Raw genomic sequence first — 25,862 nt, 5'->3', positions numbered from 1 at the left:
ACATGCTGTAAATCACGGCACATAAATTAGATGGCTCTCCTGCTTGACGTTTCGAAGAGCAGGCGCGCCGGTGCAAAGACCGCTCTTTGTATTCGAACACTGAAAGCGCGTTTCCTCCTACAGAGCCCGAATCACGTTCCACATCGAGTGCAGCTAACCCGCCACTCGTAAGGCTGGATTTAGGTAACATATAATGGCCCTGAAAGCCGACGGTAGTTACGCGAGCGAAAAAATTTGCTTCATGTTGCGAACGCCTCTGTTACGCCTCGGCTAGCTGGCGGCGCAGCACGCGGCCTTCGCCGAGCTCGCTCGCGCGCTATCGTGTCGGCAGATGTTGGGGGCAATAATCTTTCTTGAGTCACGCCGCAGCTTGCTGCTTGGTGTCGCTCCGCACGGTGGCGATGCAGGCTAGTTTGCCAAAGTGGTTTTAACCGTTTCAAGCAGAAATAAAAGCTGCAAGTGCTTAGTTTTACATGAAAGTATTAGATTCAATTTGTTTTTTGGTTCTGTGATGATTTGTTTATTTTTAGGTTTAGAAATTTAGTACTTCATTTGGCCATTTAGCGTTGCAGAGGCTAGCGATAGCTACGCGCGCGAAGTGGATGCTGCGTACCTTGTATGTTTCGCTGCACACTTTTTTCCGCGCTGGTTGGCACTTCACGCCGCTGCAGTTCGCAATTTCCCCTTTTTCTGCGGTATCGTTTACTACCAGTGTTGCACTGAGATGTGAGCCTCGTTTTCCGCAAAAGTAAGTAACGTTCCATTTCTTTTCTGTGGTGAAAGTGTCGGCCTTGCTTTAGCTAAGCCTCTAACGCGCCTGATTGAACGGTCGGCTAGTGTGTCACTCCTTTGGTTTACAAATCACAGAACAGTATCATCCAGTGCTTTACATACCAAAGTGCTATTTCAGCTTTTGTTAAGTGGATACAGCTGGGCTGCTCTCGCATGCGAATTGCTTTCTTTACCAAGGCGGTGACAAGGTGAACGTGACAAAGCTTCAAACCAACCAGCTTTGTTTAAGCGTACGTTGATAAGGCGCGAATTTTTTCCTAGTCATTGATTAAAGTCTGTGCTCTATTGCATTCTGGCAGGGTTTTATTCTTGCCAATGACTCTCATCTGGCCACCTGTGTGCTCTAATTCTTGCTGTGATTGCCGTCAGTGAAACTCGCGTTAAAAAGGCTTTGGTTATCTTCACTAAGGTATTTGTTTGGGCTATTCGGTACATTGCTAAAACTAAAGGCACAGCGCACGAAGGACCTGTCCTGTCCTTCGTGCGCTGTGCCTTCAGTTTTTGGTTATCTTAACTGTGTCAAGCTTTTATTTCATTACGATTGAGAGCCCCGGCACAAAGGTAGTTTACTCAGTGGTGCTGCTCTGTATGTGTGCAGGCTGTTTGACAGTGCAGTGAAGTACTACGGCTCTTTGCAGGCATGGCAGCTTTTATTTTTTGGAAAACCATTGCGCCGTGCACAGCTGGCGTTGTCCCTGCTTCACTGTGTGCAGTTCGTTTTGGGTACAGGCTGTTCAACAGAGGTTTTCAGAGGACCTCCTTGCCTGCTGAACTTCTCAAGTTTTGGTAAGCACGCTTTGCAGCTGACACCTTTTCTTTCGCTTCATGATTTCTTGTATAGGTCTAGGCTGTTTGCTAATGTTCATTCCACAAACCCCATTATTTGTTTGTCCTTTAGAACCCCAATTGTTGGCCAGAGGAGCAAGGACTTGGTCTAGATTCACGCAAATTAATTGCAGCACCTTGTAGTTGGTTGTTCAGAAGATTTGGCCTGGAGATTGCTTCAGTTCTGAGGTGGGAATCTGGACGAATGCTTCTTGTGCAGTGGTGTAAGTAATCTCTTGTCCGCTGTTTGAGCTTCATCGTACAGATTAGAAAGGGCTTGTTTGGCAATGCAGTGTTAGGAACCTTATACACACACACTTTTATTTGTCTTATCTTTCAGATGTGCCCCTGTGTGGCTGTCAAGGAAAGGTCCAAGATTTAACCCATCTCTGGTGTATACTGAAATGATGCAGGTATTACCAGGACAGCAGCATCTGTGCTATGTTTTTGTGCGATGGTGCAAGATGTCAACCATCAACCACTTTTGATTCAGCCACATCTTGCAGGTAAGAGAAAGCCTGTTTGCAAGATGCAGCTTAGGAGGTTCTGTGAGCACAATGTGCATCACAGTAAGGCAGTGCACTTGCTATTGACTGCTTGGCTTTCAGTGTCCATGCACGCTGTTTGAATTTTGCTTCTGTTAAAGGCCTCCACATTGATTGACTTCTTGAGTTTATGGTGAGCCGTAGCACTCTTGTTGAAATGCCACTTGCAATGACATCATATGCATATATGTTTTGGTTAGCTTATTTTATTGCCTGTGCTGTCAATCCTTGCCATTTCCTGGTCTTATTTGCTTCCGACTCCTCATTGGCCATTCTACATGCACCTGACTGACTGTGCTTTTGGTTACTCTAATATTTTTCACTTCTGCAGGCTGCTGAACAGAGCTGGATTTGACTTCCCCTTGTTACCATCTAGTTGGCATCCTCCTTGCAAGAAAAGCGATGTTTGGAACACCTAGCGAGCTCTTCATTGCTGTCCACATCACAGCAGCTTGATCATCAACACATCCGTTGTGAACAAGGCCTGGGGCCGAATGAATTTTTGATTTAACAGTTGGTTGCTGCTCGACACTATCCCGCCATTCAAGTGCTTACCGTTGTAATGTCAGCCTTCCTCCTCTTTCCTTCCTCCATGTTCCTGGGTGGAACCCTACTATTAGACACCACAACCTCGTTGCTAATTGGTTGATTCCGCCGTCAACAACTCGCGGTGTCGTCATTTTGACGTCAGAGTCTCAAAATTGAGACAAAAACTCGTAATCGCGCCCCAGTAGTGTATACCCATGCCCTTCGTGATAGTTCGATAAAGTGCTACATTCGTTGTATCATGAAGAGAATGAAGTGTTCGCTAAGCGAAGTGTCCATTCGGCAACGACGCCGAAGAACAGCAGAGGCTGTTCACGACGACCTAGAAAACTGGGCATGGATCCGGCTAGCGTAACTTAAAGATGGCCGCCAGTTCAGTACCAATGTTGCCGGACTGCGTGCGTCCGAAAGTGCAGACGAGTTTGACGACCACAGTGTTGCTCTCAGCGACCGCGCGGCGTCCAGCCCCCACTTCCTCCTCTCCACTTTCCTCCTCCTATACTGTGTTGTTCGCTACGTAATGGGCGCGGCCGCTCTCCGTTCCCTTTCAGATACCCCGTCGGGCGCGCTCGCTCCCTCCGTCCCTTTGAGGTACCGTGTTGTTCGCAACGTAATGGGCGCGCCCAACTCACGGCCCCCTCTCAGATGCCGCGCCCTCCCTCTCTCCGTCCCTTTTGAGATATCGTGTTGTACGCTACGTAATGGGCGCGCCCGACTCACGGCCGTGTCCGGCTGGAGTTGCATAATTCTAGAACGCTTCCGACCGCCTTGGGAGCTCAGAATTTCGGCTCAACTGCTCTGCCACTACTGAAACATTGCCAATTCGCGGCCAGTATAGTTGGCATGCATATGTGGAATGAGCAACACAGACCACGCATGCAGGCATGTTCAGCCAAGTTCAGCGCGCGCCATTGACAAAAAGAATGTGTTTTCCACTTTCGGCACTGTATTTCAGGAAGCTCGCAAGGCGAAAGGGTAGCCGAGCTTCGTAGGTGCTGGGGGCGAGAACAAAGAGCAGAGCAGTTGAGCCGAAATTCTCAGCTCCCAAGGCGGTCGGAAGGGTTGTAGAATTATGCAACGCCAGCCGGACACGTATGCATACCGACTATACTGGCTCCCAAGGCGGTCGGAAGCGTTCTAGAATTATGCAACGCCAGCCGGACACATATGCATGCCGACTATACTGGCCGCGAAAAGCCAATGTTTCAGTCGTGGCAGAGCAGTTCAGCCGAAATTCTGAGCTCCCAAGGCAGTCGGAAGCGTTGTAGAATTATGCAACGCCAGCCGGACACGTATGCATGCCGACTATACTGGCTCCCAAGGCGGTCGGAAGCGTTCTAGAATTATGCAACGCCAGCCGGACACGTATGCATGCCGACTATACTGGCCGCGAAAAGGCAATGTTTCAGTCGTGGCAGAGCAGTTGAGCCGACATTCTGAGCTCCCAAGGCAGTCGGAAGGGTTGTCGAATTATGCAACGCCAGCCGGACACGTATTTCCTCGCTGGCGTCCCAGAACCCTCCTCGCAGCGTCGCCCCTCCTCCTCCTGTTTTTCTCCCTTCTCCTCTTTTTTTCTTTCACGGCTGTTGCGCTCTTCGGTCTATTCCTCCGGCGAGTCTGCCTCCGCGCACCGCCGCCGCGAATCTGCGCGTCTTCTGGACCTGGTCAGCGCGCCTCTCAATGTGCTGACGCATGAGCACGTAGGTGGTGGTGGAAACGTTTATTGCCAATGATGTAAATCGTAGGGGCGCCTGGTTTGCCGCAAAAGTTTGCATGATGACGAGAATTGGTCTGGGTATCGGGCATGCAGCAGTATTGGGTATTGAGCAGTCCGGGTTTGTAGTTGTCGCCAATGTGCAGCCTGCGCTATGGTGAGGGACGGAGCAGGGGGTGCGTATTCCCTTCCTTTGTCTCGGTAATACGAGAGAATATCACGGAAGGAGACCAGGCAGTGCGCGGGCCGCGGGCGAACGGACCGTCGTGTGAATCGCCCTTTAACGCCATTTTAAGTACGTGCGCAGTCGCCTTCTTTGAGCGAGGAACGTGCCGGCCACACAAATGGCTCGAAGGGCAACGCGAAAATCGCGAGCCGGCCGTCCTAGAAGCTCGCCAGGAGCAGAACAGCTGTGAAAGAAAATACGAGCAGAATCGCTTTATTAAGGCGAAATCCTTTAATGCCTCATACTGTCGTGAGCAGGGAATGCTAGCAAGTGTGTTCGAGTTACGGCGAAGAAAAAAAACTTTATTAAGACTGGGAATCGAACCAGGGCGTTTGGCACTTCAAGGGTAGTCGCTGCCATTCCGTCACGAACACGGTTTGAGCAAGAATAAAGGCAGATCTAGTGAACGCACGGGTTTCGTGAGTGAAATAAAACAAATAAAAAAATGCAAATATGAAAAGAAACAAAATAATAAAGAAATTAAACTATAAAGCATGAAAAATATTAAAAAAACACAGACACCGCGGTCCAGAAGACGCGCAGATTCGCGGTGCGCGGAGGCAGACTCGCCGGAGGAATAGACCGAAGAGCGCAACAGCTGTGAAAGAAAAAAAGAGGAGGAGGAGGATAGCGGAGGAGGAGGGGCGGCGCTGCGAGGAGGGTTCTGGGACGCCAGTGAGGAAATTGCCGACTATACTGGCCGCGAAAAGGCAATGTTTCAGTCGTGGCAGAGCAGTTGAGCCTAAATTCTGAGCTCCCAAGGCAGTCGGAAGGGTTGTAGAATTATGCAACGCCAGCCGGACACGTATGCATGCCGACTATACTGGCTCCCAAGGCGGTCGGAAGCGTTCTAGAATTATGCAACGCCATCCAGACACGTATGCATGCCGACTATACTGGCCGCGAAAAGGCAATGTTTCAGTCGTGGCAGAGCAGTTGAGCCGAAATTCTGAGCTCCCAAGGCGGTCGGAAGCGTTCCAGAATTATCCAACTCCAGCCGGACACGGCCGTAAGTCGGGCGCGCCCATTACATAGCGTACAACACGATATCTCAAAGGGGACGGAGAGAGGGAGGGCGCGGCATCTGAGAGGGGGCCGTGAGTTGGGCGCGCCCATTACGTTGAGAACAACACGGTACCTCAAAGGGGACGGAGGGAGCGAGCGCGCCCGATGGGGTATCTGAAAGGGAACGGAGAGCGGCCGCGCCCATTACGTAGCGAACAACACGGTATATGAGGAGGAAAGTGGAGAGGAGGAAGTGGGGGGTGGACGCCGCGCGGTCGCTGAGAGCAACACTGTGGTCGTCAAACTCGTCCGCACTTTCCGACGCACGCAGTCTGGCAACGTTGGTACTGAACTGGCGGCCATCTTTAAGTTACGCTAGCCGGATCCATGCCGAAAACTGTTTGGCAGTTGTCAGGCTTGATAATGGTCATGGCAGCAGACTGTACACAACAGGAGCAGAACGGTATCAAGATGCCTTTTGATCGCATAATGTTCTTTTATCCTCTTTATCAGCGCCAGCCGAGGACGCAGTTGAAAGCCGCAGTTCTCACTTGTCGGATTTTAGCACCGCTAGCAGCATCTCTGACATAGAAAGTGCAACGTAAGAGTTGTCGTGGATTTCTGACAATGGTGTTGGTGGTTTATGAAGATAGGATGACACTTGAGTCTGGTGCCGCTACTCAATGTCTAGAGCACGCCTCGCGCGTGTGGGCAATTAATAGCCTGCTTCTCACCTGCATTCCTTGCTTAAAGTGCTGAAGCCAGAGTTACCCACGGATGCTAGAAAATTACTAAAGACGCAGAGGCATACTGATATCACCAGCAGTGATGACCGATGGTCATTACCACTACTTTGGAATTTTTCGTTCTCTGGAAAAACATGTTGTGCATGTTCCTTAACGTCGGCACTTTGTACGAGGGCATTACACCAGTTCTCATGCATTATACTGAAAGATAGAATAAATCCAGCGGCATTGTAAGCAAGGAACCAGAATTTATTCTTTCACTCGAAACTGACGCTGCTGCATCATGCCAGTAGTTTAGTCTTTGCCCTCTCATTCCCAATCAGATGTATACTCTTATCACCAACATTTATGGGACTGTGCAGCGATTTGCGCCAAGGGTAAGAAAAGTGAAATATTCATTGGTATTCAGTCATCCTTCATCATCGTCAGCCAGACTATACCCACTGCAGGGTGACAGCCTCTCCCATATTCCCCCAATTAGCCGTTTCCTGTGCTAGTTGCATCCACTTGACCCCTGCACCCATCATAAGTTTGTGATCTAGCTTATGTAGCCCCGGAAGAATCGGCCGTTAGCAACTTTGCCTTTCAAATTGTGCACAGCAGTGAGGCTGAAAAAGGCTATAGGCTGGGCCTACCCTCCTCGCTCGGTTTACTTTGTCGGCCACCCGCCATGGCACAATTGAGGGAAGACAAAGACAGTGATGTGCAACCACCTCCAGCTGGCTACGCCTTCATCTACAAATGCCCCTGTGGTTTTAAGCAATTCAATGGTCGTCCCCATGGCTGACACCGGTAGGTCCGCTTGTAAGGCAGGATTCAAGCGAGACAGCAGCACTGGCCATTGCTGTGAGGTGCGGGAATGGGAATTTCTGTTTGTAAATTATTTGCTTGCTTTTGAGGAATTTTAGGTGGCATGAATAGTCGATGTGTTTTATGTAATGAATGCATTTTTAGCCACTTGCAGAACAATTTGTTGCTCAGGCTGTTAAAATATGCTTGCGCTGCCAGGGAAGGGCATTTTTTTTTCACTATTTTGGTTTGAGCCAAGTGACTGGACATAAGTTCTTTCTTTGCTCAGAGCTGTCCAATGTCTGTGTTCCTTGAGGAGTGTAGAAGATTTGTTATTAGAAGTGTATGCTTATATTAGGAAATTTTTGGTTCTTTTTTTGCAGGGATGCAGCTTCGCTTGTGACATCATGAATTAGAAGAGACCATCATCGTGAGCAGCTGGAGGCTACCAGAAGACAAGCATATTTTAGACATGCTAAATTGTTCTGGCAAATGTTGACAGTACTTTAAATTTGTAGTTTTCCAGTGCAACGGTGCATGACCAAAGAAGGGAAGAAGGATGCCTGAAGAAAACAGCGGAGCAACAGGGACAAGAGAGAAGATGAGACAGGTGCTGACTGGCAACTGAAGGTTTATTGAAAAGGAACGCATAAAACATACTCTCTTCACAACAAAGAGTGCACATGAGCTGCGCGAATAACACTGATAACCTGTCAACTTCAGTCATGGTGGTCAGGATACAATAGTTCACAATCATGAACAAGGACTGTGAACTGTTGAATCTTGACCACTATGACTGAAGTTGATAGCTTATCAGTGTTGTTCGCTCAGCTCATGCGCGCTCTTGGTTGTAAAGTGAGCATATTTTATGTGTTCCTTTTCAATAAACCTTCAGCAGCAAGTGTCACGACCTCCCGCCCCCGCCACTACATTTTCTTCATCATTCTTCCCCCGGACCGCGAATGACTGGAACGGCCTTCCCCGAGAACTTGCTGCTATCACATGCCAATCGAAGAAATCGAAGAAATCGCGTGTACTTGCTCAGTGATAATCTTATATTTGTATAAATTTCAACTTATTTGTTAGTCATTCTGTTTTTCATTTCTGTGTGCCCCACCCCTTATGTAATACCCTCTAACGAGGGTCTTTAAGGTATTAAAGTGAAGTGAAGTGAAGTGAAGTTGCTAGTCAGCGCCTGTCCCATCTTCTCTCTTGTGCCTGTTGCTGCGCTGTTTTCTTCAAGTATATACCAACTTGCCGTTTTACTGAAGTTGGGAAGAAGGATAAAACACAGCGCTCACTAACAACTGGTTATTTAATGGCGCAGACACTGCTTAAATGCCCTCAGACCAGCCCAGCAGGAAAAAAACAAACTTATCACACCTTTATCATAAAAAGTATGAAATAAACATATCTGCATTATATGATACAATTTAATTATTGCTCGCACATTGTGAACCAGCTTTTTTAATATGATGCATCTCTCGCTTCACATGTGGTTTGTGGTCTGCTTCTGCTAAGGATCTTCACACTTGAAAATCTGTACAATCACTGCAGTGCTTGACAAGTTTGGAACCTGTCTTCATTCTTTAGATCTCTTGCATGCAGATTGCATTCACGGGCCTCTAGCATTTTGCCTCCATCGAAATGCAACCACCGCGGCCAGGATAGAACCCGTGTCTTAACAGGCCAGCAGCCGAGCACCATAACCACTGAACCACCGCGGCGGCTCATGTATCTGTGTGTGTGTGTTTCGTAGGGCTGGAAAACTATTAACTTATATCAGTGATGTTAACCAGCCCAACAACTAACTCTGCTGTTCATAATACCTCTGCTCCTTGTTTCTGAATGTCCAACTAGGTTGCACTGCTACTTTGTTTATTTGTTGCAATTTTGTGCACAAAATGAATGTCTTATATTTGGGAAATACAAAGTCCAGGTGGTGCATGTTTTCAAGATGGGCTATTATGTACATAGTTTACTCAAGTGTTTTACTCAAGAAGTGTTTTACTCAAGAAGAAGTGTTAATGTTTTGTATTTATAACATGCCAGTTGAGAGGTGTGTGCACGTTTTCATGCTATGGTAATGTGCCTAGTAACTGTTTAAAACATTAGCTGTGTTTCTTGTTCCTGAGTAGCTCACATGTGTACTGTTTTTTTAGATTTGTTGCAAGTTTCTTTATAACGTAATTAAATAAATCATATCTCTGAAAATGTAAGCCCATGTGTTGCATTTTTCAAGCTATGCCAATGTGTTTGTGTAAATGTTGAGTGTATTATAAGTCTGCTTCTTTTTTATAAATTATATTTCTGTCTATTTAAATAAATCAGTCTAATTGTCAGAATAACCATGTCATGGAATCTTGTTGCATCTAAACGATAGGAGCACTGGTAGAGAGCTGATGAATGTTACATTTAAGGATTTATTTAGAGTAAGCGGTCTGCAAAGTATGGAAAAACAATGTGTTGTGCAGTGCAGTCTTGTATTTGTATTCTATAGCAAGCACCGCATTACTGTGTAGCAAGGAGTAATGCTCAGTTGCTCGTTCTTGTGACCTTAAGCTGCTGTAACCATTCTGGTATGACGATGCCATTGTTTTTCAAGAGATCACTGTATTGAGCAGCAGCCATTATTGGTCGCCGAAATATATCAGTAATTTAGAACGCTGTCTGAAGTTTCTGAAACATTATGACAGCATTGCAGCAATATTGCAGTAACATTGTCGTGGGAATGTTGCATGTGTGCGAATAAAAAGTTGTATCAACATTAAGAAAATGTTGTCGCAATGTTGCATTAATATTGTCTCCAGAAGTTGCTTTAACATTGACTGAAAGTTGACGTAACATTGGAGCAATATTGTCTCAACGTTGTCTTGTGTATGTTGCGTTAACGGAGCAAAAAGAGGACGCTAGCCACGTTAAGGCAATGTTAGAAGCTAACGTTGTGGCCACACTGAGGCAACAAAGCGTGCTACTAGGGTTGTTAAATATGCGATTTCACGTTGGCACCGCGAACCAATGATAGCCCTGCGCTGGTGACGTAAAGAGCAACGTTTTTAGATCCCTTTCAGTTTGAAAGCTGTGGTGCGCGGATTGTCGCCTTTCCGTTTCCTTCCGTGCGGTGGCGCTCGCCACGCTGTTTGCCTAGAGTCACTGGAAAAAATTTCAGAGTACCGCAAAGGTCGGAATTTGACTGGCAACACTGAGCGGCCGCTGCCATTTACCTTCCAAGCCGACTGCGCCGCAGGAAGGTCTAGAGCTGTGCACGGGTACAGTGCCTAGAATACTTGTATTCTAGGCACTGTAGCACGGGCTCGGGCCGCCCCGAAAACCCGCACCCGGCCCGGCCCGCGGGCCGGGCTCGGACCTTGCGGAAGTCTACTTATCCGGGCCCGGGCCGGGCTCGGGCCACGGTATATTTGTCTCGGACAGGCCGGCCGGGCTTCGCGATCGCGATTGCTCCTGCGTGGCTCCAGCAATCGGAGTGCAGAAAGAGACGAGCTGAGCGAGTACTTGGCCACAGAGTCGACCCTTTGCTCAGAGTTTGAGCTATCATAGTTTTGGAGAAGCAAGGCAGCGACGTACCCAAAGCTTTCTCTTCTTTCCAAGAAAGTGTTAGCCATTCCGGCTACCAGTTCAAGCAGCGAGAGAAATTTCAGCGCTGCCGGGTTCATTATGCAGGAGCGCCGCACTTGTCTCAAGCCGTCATCAATGGACGATTTGTTGTTTTTACATAATAACTTGGAGTGATAACTCTCTACATGCGCCGTGTTTGCATATACTCACTAATTTTCCTCTAGACCATGAGAGCCAAGCATTTTAAAAACATTGAAATAAACTGATTTTCCTTAAATTATCTCTTTCTGTTTCATCGTCACTTCAATTTCAGTTTTGCATGTCGGGCCGGGCCCGGGCGGGCTTAGGTTTCTTCAGTGTAGGGCCGGGCCGGGCCTCCGTCAGTATAGTGTAGGGCTCGGGCCGGGCTGAAATTTGCGGCCCGTGCACAGCTCTAGGAAGGTCGCCGTGTTGGAAGAGCTTGATGTTCGGTGACGTATCGGGTTGAGTGAAGCGCAATATACTTCGTGCTCGGAGACAATGGTTGCTCAGAAGAGAAAAAAATAGTTATTTTGTGCGAAGTAATGCAGCCGGCGGTTGCCTTTGCTGCAGGAACTGTGCTATGATTGTGAGCAGCATCTTAGCGCTGCTATCGGGAGCTTGTGCACGCCTTTTTTCCCCTTCCGCGGAGCAAGCCACGAAAGAAACATTTCGCCACTCCGAGCAGCAAAGAGACAAGCTCGTGCTTTTGGGCAGTGAGCATCGTGGACCGCCATGGGACCGCCGTTTCGTTCAAGCAGGACGAAACTACTTGACATTAGCTTCTTCTTCCCATCCACTCTAGGCTTCTCGAAGTCTTCAGCACAAAAGTGGTCCTGCAAATGTTTGTTGTTCAGTTAAAGAGTGATGCTGGTCACCCGAATGCTGGGCTGCCGAAGTAGGCTCCCAGGACTTTTTCGAGTGAAGCCCTGTTTCAAATATGTGGAACAAGAAAAACATGGAAGATAGCTGTAACAATAAGCTGAAACACCCAAATAAAGAGGCGAAGAAAAAGAATACGTTATAAAGGTTTCTAAGTTTACGCAGTGACAGTTAAAATAGCTCATTTTGGACGTAAACACGCATGTCGCCACAAACACGCAGCTTCAAGGATTGCTATCATTTGACCCATTTCTATTTTTCTACCAGTCCCAACACAACTGAACAGAAAGCGGCCGTTATGTGAACGTAAGACATGCCCGACCATGCTTTTATTGGCTGCGATCGTCACGGTCCGCGAAAAACAAGTGCCATGGGTCGAATGTCTCGAGGCGCGGAAAGATCGTGCGAGTGCTTGGTGCACGTTAGGACGTGGAATTCTCGCGCGATAAATGTACCTTTGCGTGCCACAAGCACGGAATAGTCGGAAGAGCCGCGTGTGTTGAGTAGCAAGCGCGTACACGTGTACCCGCGTCAAGTGGGCAAGCCGCGAACGATCCCTGCGCGACATGCGCGACGGTCTTGCTGTGAACTCCTATTTTCTTAGCATCCTATCGCTAACACCGCGTGCACTGTGCTTACCTTCTAAAACAGCACCAAAAAGCGCAAGCAAGTGCTTGATGTTCTCCCGGCCGATTCTGTGCAACCACGCAGAACGACGCTCTCGGTCATTTTTCCCGGTCGGAATCGAGAAAAAAGTCTTTCCGGACTCGGTTCGGTTGCTGCATCCGAAGGCGCAGCAGCCAGGCATGATTTCTTCAGTATCAAACACGAAAGCGACAGTTGCAACACGAGAAACGTCGGGAACCTGCGCTCTTCTCAGCCGGCCCGACCGGTGCTTGGAAGGTATATGGCACCCCAAGACCACGTGGTGCGGTTGGGCCAATGACCGCGTCGGCGGCGCGGGGAAAAAAAATGCGGTACTCTGAAATTTTTTCCAGTGACTCTATGTTTGCCCACCAGCGTGGCCCTTCGCGTCTACGCCATGGTCGCCGCCGCCTGATTTGGAGCCGCCAGCAGATATCAGCACGGAAGATATCAGCTGTCCTGTGCCAGTTGTTGGCAGTGAGGCTTATCTTACCCCAAGCAACCACAGATATCCGTCGGACGTACGAGCTAGATCCGAACGTCCTTTGCCGAGATCGGACGTCCATCGGACGTACGAACACAATCCGATTTCGGATGTCCGTATTCGTACATCCGCCGGACGTACGGACAGTGTCCACTTTTGTACATCCGCATGAGAGACGAGGTGCACGTCCGAAGGATGTAAGGCCGAGTATTTTCCCAGGCCATGAGTATGGACGTTTTTTATTTCACAGAAAATTCGCGTCTTTCGTGTATGTATACTGTTTTATTTGCATCAGTTGGAGGGCTTGACGCGAAGATGTTTGTAAATTGGTGCGATTCCACTCCTTCCTGCAGTGCAAGAGCCGCCAACGAGCTTTTATCGAAGAGAAGCAGGTGTTGCAGAATTTTGCAAGAACTCAATAACTAGTTTTATATTTATAAAACTTCTCCAAATTAGTGGAGTTGTGCGAGATGTCCACCGTTTTGCTAGCTAAACTTGCCATTGAAACCACTCGTAAGTATCAAAACTCCCGTGCATTCTGCTATCACCATCATCATAGATGTCAGTTCGCGGTCAGTCCAATCCAATCCATCAGTACGGCTCCGTAGCGCTGTTTTGATTTGTCGCGTAGTGTTGTCGCGCAGAGCTTTATATAGCTCTGTTATTATAATGTGTGGCTTTGTTCGGTCTGTGGACGAAAGTAGTATGTAACTAAGCAATTCGAAAGATACGGGAAGCTCCTGAAGCTCTTCTGGAACACCGGAATCCCGTACTGCGTCGACCTTGGTTTAAAGAAGGCTTAGTGCACATGGGATTGCCTACGAAGGTATGTATCCAGTACACTTCTTGGAACTTGCTTCTAGGACAATGCAGCATGCACGCTCATATAAAATTCGTTCACAGGACAGTGGGAGCAGTAAGCGCGAGGAGATGGCTTCCACAAGTGTGTGCTGTTCTCACACTTTCGGGAGCCCTCGACTCGCGCGGCTAATTCCCACTCCTCTTCAAAGTTGCGGGACGGAGTATTTTCGCATCTTGTTAATATTTAAGGCATCGCTAGGTTCTCTGTGCCTATATAAAGAGTGACAACGCGCGAAAGGCAGACCATAGGAAGCACGTGTAGTTCGCAGTGGTTCGCAACGGAAGCTTTGCAGCTTTCTGTGCACAGTCGCGTACAGTGCTGCGCAGGTTAGTGCGCTAAGGCCCATGAGAATAAATAAAGAACATATACATTGTCAAATATGGTGTGGAAAGTGAGAGCAGTTATTGCCTTATACTTATTGAGAGAGAGAGAGAGGGAAAGGCAGGGATGCCTTTCCCTAAGTGCATTGTCTGTTATACTTGCAGCATTAAACACTTCTATTAATTGGTTCCAATGTTTTTACTTGGGCTGCTGCATTGTGCCATTTGTTTTACATGACTGATGTTTGCCGCGTTCTTTTTATTTCAGAAATACTGTGGGTGGGAAGATTACGGATGTGTGTCCCAAGCTTGCCACATTTGAGTCATTTAAGAAATTTTCCGAATATAACCCATTGCTCTGCTGATGTATCATCGACCACAATAAAATATGCCTGCTATGCATCAAACTGTTTTTTGTTTTATTGCATCGCGCGGAGGGAAAAAAGCACGCATGCACCATATATGCGAATATTCGAGAAAGATCCGCCAATGGACGTACTCAACTGGACGTCCGTCGGCCGGCGAACCGTATACCTTTGGCCACCTTTCGGACGGCCGACGGACGTCTACCGGCTGTTTGCGGATGTTCAGCGGACGTACAGAACATCCGAAACAGACCTCTGTCGGCCGTCCGAAGGATATCGGTGGTTTCTTGGGACAGTATACAAAAGCTTCAAGCAAGGGTGCTTAAAGCATCCCACCAAAAAGATGCTAGAGTTTACCAACATTGTAAACAAAGCAATCCCGATTTCTTTGAAGGAAGGTCCCGTTTTTGAAAGGGACGTTTTTTGGGAGCTGCTAGACGAGCTTGAATTGCAAAACTTTGTTCGGCTTGGATGTGCAGAGCATATGGCCACTTTTACATGCCAAGTGCTGCATTTTGTCATAGTGACACGCATTCGATTCTAGGCGAGAGACGTGAACCGTCGGCTAGAGAACAGAGAAATATTGTCATTGCAAATAAAAAAGCTCGCCTTCAAGTAGCCATTCCCTCCGTGCTTCCGACTTAGTGTGTCTGCATTTAATGCTTGTCTGTGTTCAATGAAATTAACATTCTAAAAATGAAAGTGCAGTACGCTGCTCCTGTCTGTGCTATCATTGCAAATAAAAAGCTCTTCTATAGTTATTCCCTCCCTGCATCCAGCTAAGTGTGTCTGCATTTACACTTGTGTTCTCTGAAATTGGAATTCTAAAGAACGTGCAAAATGCTGCTCGCATGTGCGGTGCTTCGTTGATAATATAGCGCGGAATTTCGTGACTGATCTAGAAGCGGAACATCGCTAGTTTTATCCTTTCATTAATGTTTCGTGCATTCTCCCGAAGAAATATTGATAGCTCTACTCCAACATACGCATATCATCAGCGCTAAACGTCGCAAACGTGATGCGATAAAGCGCAATGCAAACGATTGTTTTTTTTGCGAACTGGCATCAGCCTGCTCTTTATCTCACCCTTACTAGCCAGGTGAAACATTTCTTTAACCATGAGGCTGAAGTTTCAACGTGACAGCTCCAAAAGTACAGCAAATTTGAGTTCGACGTGTTCGCTCCCAATGTTATCGCGGATGAGAACAGGCTGTCACAGCAACTGCCAAGCGCGAGCGCTCCGGCGCCTTCGGGCCGACAGCGACAGCAGCGCCGCGTGGTGAGTGGAAGCGGACGGGGGCCGCTTTCTCGGGCGCGGCGCGGGGGAGCTTGCAAACTGAAAGGGATGGTAAAGAGTACAAAAATGACGTAATGAGTACAGATTCGGGCGGAAGTTCACCGCCTCTGGTCGCCGGAAGGCTCGGGAGCAGCAGTTTTTGAAACTGTATTATAAATTATCTACTCGCTTTCGATGTATTGTACGCGGCATGAACGTTCAGTAGCCTACGCTCTACATAATGCAAGTATTTTTTTGCCAACCTCAGACACTCCTTTCAGGGACCCTTTAAGGGCCCATGCAGTTTACATTCGCCAACTGTTGCAGCTCATCGCATACTGACGTCACATCAGGTGTCGCTCGATGGTATCCATCCGGATGTCGATGCAGGCAGTAAAGAGGGTCATTTCTTTAACCTACACCAGCTACACCAGTGTAGCGAAGCTTCATTGGAGGTATTGGACATTTGCTACACTGGTGTAGCTGGTGTAGGTTAAAGAAATGGCACTAAGGAGGTTATAAAATTCTATATATCCTCCTTGGCACAGTCACTCTTCCTGAGGCCATAGAGTTAATTTAAGGCCCTGGGATTTAAAGATACCCAAGCAACCACCGATATCCTTCGGACGGCCGACAGAGGTCTATTTCGGATGTTCTGTACGTCCGCTGAACATCCGCAAACAGCCGGTAGACGTCCGTCGGCCGTCCGAAAGGTGGCCAAAGGTATACGGTTCGCCCGCCTACGGACGTCCAGTTGAGTACGTCCATTGGCGGATCTTGCTCGAATATTCGCATATATGGTGCATGCGTGCTTTTTTCACTCCGCGCAATGCAATAAAACCAAAAACAATTTGATGCATAGCACGCATATTTTATTGTGGTTGATGACACATCAGCAGAGCAATGGGTTACATTCGGAAAATTACTTAAATCTGACTCTTCAAATGTGGCAAGCTTGGGACACACATCCGTAATCTTCCCACCCACAGGATTTCTGAAATAAGAAAGAACGCGGCAAACATCAGTCATGTGAAACAAATGGCACAATGCAGTAGCCCAAGTAAAAACATTGGAACCAATTAATAGAAGTGTTTAATGCTGCAAGTATAACAGACAATGCACTTTAACAAACACCTCAATAAGTATAAGGCAATAACAGCTCTCACTTTTCCACACCATATTTGACAATGTATCTGTTCTTTATTTATTTTCATGGGCCTTAGGGCACTAACCTGCGCAGCACTGTACGCGACTGCGCATAGAAAGCCGCAAAGCTTCCGTTGCGAACCACTGCGACCTCACGTGCTTCCTATGGTCTGCCTTTCGCGCGTTGTCACTCTTTATACAGGCACAGTGAACATAGCGATGCCTTAAAAATTAACAAGATGCGAAAACACTCCGTCCCACAACTTTGAAGAGGAGTGGGAATTAGCCGCGCGAGTTGAAGGCTCCCGCAGCTGTGTGATGTAGGCTCCCGAAAGTGTGAGAACAGCACACACTTGTTGAAGCCATCGCCTCGCGCTTACTGCTCCCACTGTCCTGTGAACGAATGTTATATGAGCATGCTGCATTGTCCTAGAAGCAAGTTCCAAGAAGTGTACTGGATACATACCTTCGTAGGCAATCACATGTGCACTAAGCCTTCTTTAAACCAAGGTCGACGCAGTACGGGATTCCGGTGTTCCAGAAGACCTTCAGGCGCTCCTCGTATCTTTCGAATTGCTTAAGTTACATACTACTTTCGTCCACAGACCGAACAAAGCCACACATTATAATAACAGAGCTATAAAGCTCTGCGCGACAACACTACGCGACATATCAACAACAGCGCTACGGAGCCGTACTGATGGATTGGATTGGACTGACCGCGAACTGACATCTATGATGATGGTGATAGCAGAATGCACGGGATTTTGATTCTTACGAATGGTTTCAATGGCAAGTTTAGCTGTCTCACAACTCCACTAATTTGGAGAAGTTTTACAAATATAAAACTAGTCATTGAGTTCTTGCAAAATTCTGCAACACCCCCTTCTCCTCTTAGATAAATTTAGCTCGTTGGCGGCTCTTGCACTGCAGGTAGGAGTGGAATCGCACCAATTTACAAACATCTTCGCGTCAAACTCTCCAACAGATGCAAATAAAACAGTATACATACACGAAAGACGCGAATTTTCTGTGAAATAAAAAACGTCCATACTCATGGCCTGGGAAAATACTCGGCCTTACATCCTTCGGACGTACACCTCGTCTCTCATGCGGATATACAAAAGTGGACACTGTCCGTACGTCCGGCGGATGTACGAATACGGATATCCGAAATCGGATTGTGTTCGTACGTCCGATGGACGTCCGATCTCGGCAAAGGACGTTCGGATCTAGCTCGTACGTCCGACGGATATCTGTGGTTGCTTGGGACGTTCTGCCTCGAAAACACATACTTTGTCTTTCGGGGTACTGTCTACAAACAAGTTCACGGCACTGCCATGGGAGCATCAATCTCGGTCACAACAGCAAACCTTACAATGGAAGCATTGGAAGGCCGAGCTCTGGCTTCGTTCCAGCCACGCCCGAAGGTCTTTTTTCGTTACGTTGACGACTGCTTTTGCATAATAAAAAAGGATGCCTTCGCTGCTTTCACGAACCATTTGAACATCATGGAAGATTCCATTCAGTTCACGGTCGAGGAGGAGATTTCTGGACGTCTTCCTTTTCTGGATGTTATGATTCAGCGATGCAATGACCGAATGTCATTCAAGGTGCACAGAAAAGACACGCACACAGGCCGATATCTTCCTTTTAACTCGGTCCACCCTACTTGCCACAAGCGCTCCGTCGTTTCTACCCTCGTCCGACGCGCGGAAAAAATATGCTCGGAGCCTCAGGATAAAGCCTCTGACCTATGCCAAGTACGCCACGAGCTCAACGAATGTGGCTACCCAAACCACTTTGTGGATGCTGTTATACGCCAAACAGCCAGGCCATCTCAGCCCGCTCGCATTGCTTGCCGTGCACGAGCTGCCATCCCTTACGTGCCAGGCGTGAGTGAGTCATTGGCTCGCACTTTTCGCACATATGATGTGCATATAGCCCACGTTCCAGCGTGCAAGCTTCGTCATGAGGTGGTGGCCGTAAAAGACAACATGAAGAAGGAAAGATTTCCCGGCGTAATTTATAAAATCCCCTGCTCAGACTGCGATTATTCCTACATAGGGGAAAGCGGAAGCTTCGAGAGACGGCTGAAAGATCACAAGAATGACGTCATATCCCAGATGAAAAAATCTAGGTGGTTTCAATTGGTTCTAACTGGTTTCAGCTGGGATCAGTTGGTCCCAGTTGGGACCGACTGGCCTGGAGTTGGGACCGACTGGCCTGGAGTTGGGACCAACTGGCTTGCAGTTGGGGCCAATTGGCCTGCAGTTGGGGCCAACTGACCTGCAATTGGGTCCAACTGGCCCCAACTCAAATCCGCATAACTGCATTTTGATTTAAGTTAAAAACGTGGTTTGTCCTGACTATTACCTCAGTCCTGTTATTGATCACCTGTGTTTAAAGACACTTTTTCAGATCTTGCAATAGAGCATCAAAAAGCAGCAGAAATTATGCACACTGGACAGGCAACAATTCACATCTGAAAGGAAAAACTGTAAACCAAGATTTATTTCAAAATTGATACAGCAGACTTTATCATTAGTGAAAGTTTGATTTTATAGCATATATGCAAACAAAGATGCATATTCACTGCGAGACAGCATACAGTAACAGACAGTAAAAAATAATCTCGACTGTAGACAGCAACATTGCCTTGGAAGTCTAGATGTGGCCACTTCGTCAATTATCTGAAAAAAGTGCGCACCTTATTAAACAATTGTCCCCGTTGCATTCCATTTTTATCAGAAATGATGAGGATATAGGCCCAGCATCAATCTTCACGTCAGAAATCTTGAGTACCCCACACACTTCATGATCGGTTCGGTGTGGAGTCGAGGTATCGTTTGTGAGGCCGCATTATGCTGTTTCGATAACGCGACTATGAGATCAGAACAGATTGCAAAGCAGACATCAAAACATACATACATACATACATACATACATACATACATATTTATTTTGTCCTATTTACACATGGAAGTATGTGTGCCCGCGGAAGCGCAAGACAGGGCGCTTGTGGGCGGGCCACGGCAATCAAACAAAGTGCAGACTCAGTACAGACAAAATTACATGGTTTGCAATATAAAAGAGAGAAAAAAAAGAAAAAAAACATATATTGATAAGAACAACAATAACACTTGTACACACTGAAAAAGTAGGTTAAATACATAGATTATGAGGATGCAACAACAACAACAAGAAAAAGCACCCGTGCTTCATAACACATATCAACAAGACCTTCGGAGTGTTTTGAGCCATTATGTCAGTGTACCGTTTTAAAGGTTCTAGACGTAACTAGCCAGGATTTTACTTGTGATTTGACCTCTTTGATAGTCTGCAATGATAGTATTTTTGTTGGAAGCTGGTTAAAAAGGAAGGGGATGTAGAACATTCGGCACCTTTTTCCATAGTGTGTATATATCTTGGGAAGCTTAAACGACTCTACTTTTCTTAGTATTTTAGGTTTGTTCACAGGAAGCTTAAAGTTATTAGAAAAGTAGTTTCTACTAATTACTACATGTGTAAATAAATCTTGAATGAAGTACACATCAGCTGCAATCATTCTTTCAGCACTATCTAAGGTCTCCTTAGACGTGCCATACAAAATGTTTGCGGAAATTCTGTGTAGTAATCTATCGATTTGGCTCCTTCTAGACAACGCACATGAGCCATAAACAGTGACACCATACCTTAATATAGACTCTCCTATAGCCTTAAACACAAGCTGACGCAACCTAACAGAAGTATTGAATTTCATTCTGTAAAGATACATAGAAGTTACACGGAGTCGTTTGATGAGATGCTCAACATGAAAAGACCAAGACATGTTGGCGTCGAGATGAATACCTAGATATTTGACTCTTTCAGACAAGGGCAGTGAAACACATTGACATCTAGGGCAGAAAGTACCGTGCACAATAACAGATTCCTTTAATGTGACCTTTTTGTGCGGATTTCTAAAACAAACCAGAGCTGTTTTCTGCTTGTTGATGTAAATCTGGTTACCTGAAAACCAATCACACACTTTTTTAACATCCGTTTGTAGCAGCTCTGCAGCCCTGTTGTACGACTCATTCGGAACAAGGAGCGCTGTGTCATCAGCGTACTGGTAAAGTACCGAATTCAGTCTAAGATATGCCAAGTCATTTACATAAATATTGAAAAGGAAAGGTCCTAAAACGGAGCCTTGTGACACGAGATATAGAAGAGGTTTGAAGTCGCTGAAATTATCTTTGACTCGCACAACCTGAACACGATTTGAAAGGTAGTTTGAGAAAAATATGAGGTAAGGTCCGCGAAATCCAATGTTCTCTAATTTCTGCAACAGAATGCCGTGGTCCACTGTGCCGAAAGCTTTCGTTAAGTCTAAGAACAATCCAAGGACAATCTCATTTCTATCTATATGCATGTTAATATTGTCACAACAATCTTCTAGAAGATCTACAGTGCTAGTCTCGCGCCGGAAGCCATACTGTGTGCCATTTAGGATATCAAATCTGTCACAAAACGACAACATGCTCTGATATACGAATTTCTCCATTAAAATAGTAATGGTAGGCAATATAGCGATTGGTCGGTAGTTCCTCTTATCAGTTTTTTTGCCCGACTTATAGATGGGCCGTATAACGGATATTTTCATACCTTGTGGTATTTCCCCTGTTGAGAAGCAACCGTTAAAGACTGAGCTCCATGTACGCGAAAAAGTAAGCGACGCGACGAGGCGGCGCGGCGACGACGGCTGGCTGTCGCTTCTTCGCCCATCGGCCAAGCTCCATGCATAGCGACAACGCGAACGCGAAACGGAGACGACGATCAGTGTTGCTGGCATAATACACCGCAAAGCTGTTTGCGTTTATAACAAGAGTCACATTATTTGCAAGGATTAAGATTTTGGGCAGAAAAAGGTCAAATAAAACGTGTTTACAGCTTTGTCATTGTATATCATTGCATGTCATTTTATGGTATTGTCACGGGCGCCGCCATGTTGCCTGAACGTGGGGCGCACACCTGTTTGAACCTCGCGCGCTTCCTGACCTCTAACGACGCATACTCGCTAAGCCTAGCAGCACAGTAAACACAAGCAATCTGAAAATCTGGGGTGTTTTATCGCTAAAATTTTGTGGTTGACGCAAGTTCAGAGAAAGCGAAAGCTTCGTGAGCATTTAGTTTGCCGTGAACGTGGGGCACAGCGTAGCCACAACGACGAATCGGTGGTGAAGCAAGATTCCCGGCCAGAGCCGCCAGGTTAGCTGCTATTGGATAATCGCGTTGGCAACTTCCGGGCGACGAGCGAAATTTTCTGCGAGTGCAGATCCGAGCGACACAAGCGTTTGCGGGACGGCAGGCTGGAAACGCTGATTGGTCAAAAAAATATGACGTCATACGCGTGACGTCATAGGTCACGTGATATTTAATGACGTCATGTCCGGTTGGGGACAGGCATGTTTTCCCTAGATTTTCCCCCGCCACCGCTCGTCAGCGGACGGGGCTGCTCGCGAGGAGCCGAGAGGCGAGGAGGCAGCGTGCACTGCAGCGTTGCCTCCTCGGCGTGTCCCCGTCATGTCTTTCGACCCGCCGCGGTGGCTCAGTGGCTATGGCGCTCGGCCGCTGATCCGAAAGACGCGGGTTCGATCCCGGTCGGGGTGGTCGAATTTCGATGGAGGCTAAATTCTAGAGGCCCGTGTACTGTGCGATGTCAGTGCACGTTAAAGAACCCCAGGTGGTCGAAATTTCCGAACCCCTTTCACTACGGCGTCCCTCATAGCCTGACTCGTTTTGCGACGTTAAAACCCCAATAACCCATAAACCCATGTTCTTCAGTGCGCGCGCGAGATTAAAAAGCGCACCTGTCGCGCTGCGCTGTCACACTGCATGCCTGCTTCCGTGCATTTCTTGCGGACTCCTTTCAGTCATACTTAGCTATACTTTGACCAAAAGGCTCCTTAAACAGTTATTTCAAGTTTTATTGCTATGTATAAAGAATATGTTTGTAGCAGGTGCGTGAGCCCGAACAAAAGAAAACTGTTTTTATTCCCCTTCAGTATTCCTGCTTATCGAGACTTAAGTATTTATATGTTGCAGTACATCTTTTTTCAGGCATCACAACTGATGTTTCGATGTGTTTGGTAATTGACTTCATTGTAGCTTCATACTTGCACCATTTAAACTCTGCACATAGCTCTTTTTTCACAAAAGGAAATGTGATTAGGTTTCTGAATAGAGCTGTGCACGGGCCGCAATTTCGAACCCGCGCCCGGCCCGGGACTTAACCTACCGACAGGAAGCCCGGCCCGACACTGAAGGACCCTGAGCACGCTCGTGCTCGGCCCGACCTGCAAAGCGGCGACGACACAAAAAGAGAATTTCAGGAAAATGAGTTTATTTCAATGACATTCAAATTTTGACCTCGCATTCCAGATCACAGTTTGGGATTATACACAAGACACAACGCATAAAGGTATAGATTTATCACTCTAAATATGCAAGTTGTTCATTGATGATGGCTTGATCGAAACAAGAGCGGCGCTCTTTCATTACGAATCCTGCGGCGCTGAAAATTTTCTCGCTGCTTGAATTGGTGGCCGCAACGGCTAATACTTCCATAGCAAGAGAAACGCTTGAAGTATGAAGGGGAATGACAGACGTGGTGTCGTAAGCCATGGATGGCGTGCCACAACAGGAAGACTTTTTGACTTGTTAGAGGATAAGCGAGCAAATAAGCGACAGGGCGGCGCTATACTGCGAATGCCGATGTGGCCGCGACGTCCCTGCTTGTACTATTCACGGGAAGGCACGGTGCTGTGTTCACTTTGCTGACAAGCGATTACGGCGAAACGCAGCACTGCGCCAGAATAGTACAAGCTGAGCCGTAGTGGAGGCGCCAGTGACATTCTTCTAATGCCTTTCATGTGGTGCCCCCCCCCCCCCCTCCTTCGCTCTCGCCCGCGACTATTGTCCGTCTCCCCGGCCGGAACCTGCCGGGTAGGCGGACAAGAGAGAAGGCTGCCGGCTCTGCGGTGCGCTGCGAGTGGCGAGTGGAAGAATTTAACCTTTTCCCGATGTGCTGCTGCAGCGCTACTCCGTGACCCCGCGACCTCGCGTGCGCCGTACGCAGCCCTGCCTCCGCTTCCCAGAACCATCCTTTCTTCTTACAAGGCGCCCAAAACTGGTTGCTTTGCCCCAACGTTGGTACTTGCTAGAACGAAAAATGCGTTTCTAGCCCCAGCTAGCTTTTTTTTTAGCGTTTGTAGTATCCTCCCGTCCTTGTACATGCCCTCCTGGATGGTCTAGACACAAATCACTTCCTGCTGTGCATGCAAGACGCCCAGCGCACCACAGCCATATTCGCACTTCCACATATATGATACATGTTTTGCCCAACTTAGAGCCTTGGGCGTTTGGTTGTGAGTAACACCGTATGGCGCGTAATGCATTCCCATCAGGCAGAATTAAAATATGAGAAAATTCATCGCAAGATATATTTCCTTGTATTCTCCAAGTAAATTACTTCTATACTAACTCCTCCCTTCTGAAGTGACCAAAAGATAAAACAACTCAGCGTGTAAAAAAGGTGAATGCAAAAATACACTACTTTTGTGCAAAATTCACAGGAAGTGCACTTAAATTGCCACAAGTGCATGGCCAATTAAGGAAAAAAAAAACAAGGGCAAAGGACGGAGACGCACAACAGGAACACAGGACGACGCTGTGTTCTGTGTTCCTGTATTCTGTGTTCCGAGTTCTGTGTCCCCGTCTTTTGCGCTGGTTTTCTTTCTACAATCGTGAACCAATTAACTCGCCCAGCTCTCCACTCTACTGGACCAATAAGGCATCAAGCTTCACAGTGCATTAGTGTTATATCTTACGCTACATATTTTCGAATTGTTTTTGCTCGGCATACACGTCTTTCATTTGCTTAGGAAGAAAGCAGCGCAGTCAAGAAAGTTACTCCCTCCTGCCAGCGAAAATTTAAAAAATGCGGGTTTTTCAGCGCCAGTATAAAATCTTTGCATGCTGACGGCATGTTGAAATTTTCGTTAATGCACCGTAATAATTATCTCATGAAGCCCCAGCTCTTGTGGCCCAGGACGAAGAGTACGATGATTTATGGCAATATTTGAGGTGCATTTATGAGCCAAGTTCTTATTGCTCTAACGTTCTCCTAAGCAAATAAAACTGAAAATTGTGATAATTTTGATAATGCTTTATGGAGCTAACACTACCAGGACGTGGTAAATAAACAAAAAATAAATTCTTTGATAAAGGCCTGTACGCTGCACTTGTGCTGCTCATTTATTTCATGCTGTCCATTTTCTCAGTGCAGTGTCTTCTTTGATATGCATATTTCTGGCTCATTACATACTTTGCTTCGGTTCACAATTCTTCTTTTAGCTATATTTCATCCACTTTCCTGCCATAATCTCTATTCAAACGTAATTTGTGTAATTTTGCTTTGTCCGGGCTCCTGCAATGTTCTAGTATATATGAATGATGTGAAGACCTGTTTCAAGCTGTTGCACTATAATTCAGTCTAACCTCCTCGATCACGATCACCTAAGCCTTTCCTTATCTGTTGCCATACTTTTTTATGGAAACACTTAAAAACAAAGCACCATGATCTATTTCAGTATTGTTTTATTTGCCGATCTAATTTTTTCGAAGATAACATGGGATACCAACTCCCCTTTAATGTCCCCGTTCTCGTCTCGAATTTTTAGATGTGCGCTCAGTATTCTTGTTAGTGCATTTGTGCTCACAAGGGACTATAACAGCCAACGCGGCTAATACGCTAGATTTAATCCTGACAAATCGATCTGACATAGTCTCACCTATTACATACCTGCCAGGCATCAGCGACCACTTGCTAATGCACTATGACATTAATCTAGCCACTCCGAACACTAACAAAAAGAAAAAAAAAATAATAATACGAGACTACAATGGAGCAAATTTTCAGGCAGGCGATAAATAATGAACTATTTTTTTTATCGATGCTTTCCCATAGCTTTGGTGTCCGCAGCATTCAAACCAACTGGAGCATGTTCACAGCTATAATCACCCAACTCACAGAACAATACACTCCTGAACGCACTGC

The 25,862-nt window shown here is 46.8% G+C and overlaps 2 long non-coding RNA genes across 2 annotated transcripts; one reads left to right on the top strand and one right to left on the bottom strand.

Annotated features, from left to right (window-relative positions):
* The first annotated feature begins 1,286 nt into the window (after window positions 1-1,286).
* On the top strand, window positions 1,287-2,612 carry LOC149345448 (uncharacterized). The gene is made up of 4 exons (XR_016282855.1): window positions 1,287-1,578; window positions 1,691-1,841; window positions 1,958-2,123; window positions 2,494-2,612. It is a non-coding gene; the product is annotated as an uncharacterized LOC149345448 (long non-coding RNA).
* A 16,636-nt stretch (window positions 2,613-19,248) lies between these two features.
* Window positions 19,249-22,013, bottom strand: LOC149345447 (uncharacterized). Its single transcript, XR_016282854.1, has 2 exons — window positions 21,410-22,013; window positions 19,249-19,455 (listed from the first exon to the last, which is right to left on the bottom strand). It is a non-coding gene; the product is annotated as an uncharacterized LOC149345447 (long non-coding RNA).
* Window positions 22,014-25,862: the final 3,849 nt, after the last annotated feature.

This window comes from Amblyomma mixtum, chromosome 5 (genome assembly GCF_055824585.1).
Source record: "Amblyomma mixtum isolate Tamu chromosome 5, ASM5582458v1, whole genome shotgun sequence".
In the NCBI taxonomy this organism is placed as follows: domain Eukaryota; kingdom Metazoa; phylum Arthropoda; class Arachnida; order Ixodida; family Ixodidae; genus Amblyomma; species Amblyomma mixtum.
Note: the sequence above shows the minus strand (reverse complement) of the source record. Positions and strands in the feature narration are given on the sequence as shown.